The sequence below is a fragment of the Gossypium arboreum genome, chromosome 12 (assembly GCF_025698485.1).
Source record: "Gossypium arboreum isolate Shixiya-1 chromosome 12, ASM2569848v2, whole genome shotgun sequence".
NCBI lineage: Eukaryota > Viridiplantae > Streptophyta > Magnoliopsida > Malvales > Malvaceae > Gossypium > Gossypium arboreum.
In genome coordinates, this window is record NC_069081.1 from 23,221,788 (window position 1) to 23,224,731 (window position 2,944).

A 2,944-nucleotide genomic window follows, 5' to 3' on the forward strand; every position below is an offset into this window, starting at 1 on the left:
TCTGAAGAATGGTTGAGTAAACTGCATTCAACTCCACATGCGACCTTTCATCTAACTTTTGTTTATTTGCTAGAAGCTCCTTTAAAAATTTAATTGCGTTCGGCATCTACGAAAATGCTTCAATAAACAGTAAGTTAATATGTAGTTTCTTTAAAAGTTTAAGAAATTTACCAAATTGTTCGTCTGAGCGGTCTTTTCTTGTCGCATTGGGGTATGGCACACAGGGCTTATATTCTGTACTTACCCGCTTTAGGTCATTTTGGCCGACCTCATTCTTACATTTGCTTACCACCGTTTCTGGCATTGGTTTTGCAACTAACCCTTCCTCATCTTGAATGGAAATCGCGTTGAGTTGCTCCCTTGGGTTAGATTCAGTGCTGCTTGGCAGGCAACCTTGTGGTCGTTCAAAAATTAACTTAGCGAGCTGTCCGATCTGAGTTTCGAGCCCCTGGATTGATGCTTGTTGATTTTTTGAGTGCTGTCTTAGTATTCTGAAAACGAATTTCTGACACCGAGATGAATTTGGTTAACAACTCTTCAAGGTTTGACTTCTTTTCTTGCTGGTAAGGTGGTTGTTGAAAACTCGGAGGATGTTGTGGCCTTTGATTTCCTTAACCGCCTCACGAGAAATTGGGATGGTTCCTCCAACCTGCATTATAAGTGTTACTATATGGGTTATTTTGGGATCTAGAGTTATTATTACCCATATATTGGACTTGTTCCTCCTCGATGCTAGGGTTGAAGGGTTGATATTCTGTGCATGTTCCTCCTCCATTCGAATCACACCTCATCACTAGATGTACCTTAGTAGAACCACACAAACCATCAATCTTTTTATTTAAAAATTCTATTTGGTTAGATAGCATAGTAACCACGTCGAGGTTGAAAACACCGACTGCTTTCATCAGATTTGTTCTCATAACTTGCCACTGATAGTTATTCAGTGACATCTCCTCAATAAATTCGTAAGCCGCCTCAGGTGTCTTATTATTGATAGTTCCTCCAGCGGCTGCGTCAACCATTTGTCGAGTCGAAGGACTCAGGCCATTATGAAACGTTTGAACCTGTAGCCAAAGTGGTAACCCATGGTGAGGGCATCTTCGCAAAAGGTCCTTATATCTCTCCATGCATCGTAGAGTGTTTCTAAATCCATCTGCACAAAAGAAGAGATATCATTACGTAATTTAGCTGTTTTAGCCAGCGAAAAATATTTTACTAAGAACTTTTCGGTCATTTGTTCCCAACTAGTGATTGACCCTCGTGGTAACGAGTTCAACCATTGTTTAGCTTTGTTTCTCAAAGAAAAAGGGAATAACCAAAGGCGAATGGCATCATCAGAAACACCATTTATTTTAAATGTATCACAGAATTCCAAAAAGTTTTCCAAGTGAGCGTTGAGATCTTCGTCCTGCAAACCATCAAACTGAAAAAATTGCTACATCATTTGAATTGTGTTAGGTTTCAGTTTAAAAGTATTTGTAGCTACAGCAGGTCTAACTATGCTCGATTCAGTTCCTATTAAAGAAGGTTTAGCATAATCATACATAGTGCGCGGAGCAGGATTCTAATTTACTGGATTAACAGCAATCGCATGATGTAACAGATTTTCTTGGTTTTCAGCCATCCCCTCGGTTGTGGTTGAAGTATCGTCCTCTTGCTCATCCTCTGTGTATCTTAGGCTTCATCTTATTTATCTCTGATTCCTGCGAACTGTGCAGTCGATCTCACCGTCAAAAAATAGTAGTCCTGACGAGTTTCTTTTGATCATAAACTAGAAAAACCTGTCAGAAGAAAATAAATGAAGAATTAGAAAAGAAAATAAAATTTTAAATTGCAATAAAAGTAAAATGGAAAAAGTAATAAAAATAGAGTGTTCTTAATATCTTAAGTCCCCGGCAACGGCGCCAAAAACTTGATACATGATATTCGTGACAGATTTTAAATATTTATAATGAATCGTTCTTGAAACTAACTATTATCACGATGAAGGCAAGTGTACCTATTGAACAGTAGTATAGCTTTAGTAAGACCGGATTATCTAACTCAAAGGAACTAAAAGTACTAGTATTAACTTTCTTTTTATTATCTAGCCTAAAAAAATAAAAAGGGTTTTGTTTATCTAACTAATTAATTAAACTAAGAAATCACAGAAAAGAAATATGGGGAAAATACTTTTTTGGAAAACTCGATTGATTAAGACAATACCTAAGGAAAAATCCACCTAGACTTCACTTGTTATTTGACTCTGAATCGGACGATTTATTCATTCAACTTGTTCCGTAGAGATCCCTAAGTTATATTATTATCTCTCTCGAGACTAACAACGTCTAAACCTAGTTTGAATAATTGAAATCTCTTTCTAATTAACGCCCTAGGGTTGCATTAACTCGATCTATGGATCCCCTTGTTAGGTTTCACCCTAATCTGGCAAAATCTTTTCACCTTATATCTAGGCGTGCAACCAACTCGTTTAATTATGATAAATTTACTCTTAGACAGAGTCTATTCCTTCTCTGAATAAGAGCTTAACTTGAATTAATATCCTGGAATATCAAAACAAGAATTAAGAACACATAATTAAGAACAAGTCAAATATTAATCATACAATTCAGATAATAATAACAAGATCCGCCTTGGGTTTCATTCCCCTTAGGTATTTAGGGGTTTTAGTTCATACTAATGAAAGAAAACATCTCAAAAGAATAAAAATAACAAAACATAAGAAAACCCAAAAACTCCTGAGGGAATTTGAAGGGAGATCTTCAGTCTTGATAGTGAATCCGACTTCTGAGATGGATCGATCGGTTTTCCTTGAGCAATTTCTTGCTTCCTCCTGTGCGTCCCCCTTTTCCTCCTCCTTTAGGGTGTATTTATAGGCTTTGGAATGCCTAAGAGCCCTCAACAGTGGCCTTTTCCGAATAGGACTAAACTTGGGCTCGGCAGG

The 2,944-nt window shown here is 37.2% G+C and overlaps 1 non-coding gene across 1 annotated transcript; it reads left to right on the forward strand.

Annotated features, from left to right (window-relative positions):
- Positions 1 to 1,080: 1,080 nt before the first annotated feature.
- On the forward strand, positions 1,081 to 1,186 carry LOC128285845 (small nucleolar RNA R71). The gene has a single exon (XR_008276393.1). It is a non-coding gene; the product is annotated as a small nucleolar RNA R71 (small nucleolar RNA).
- Positions 1,187 to 2,944: the final 1,758 nt, after the last annotated feature.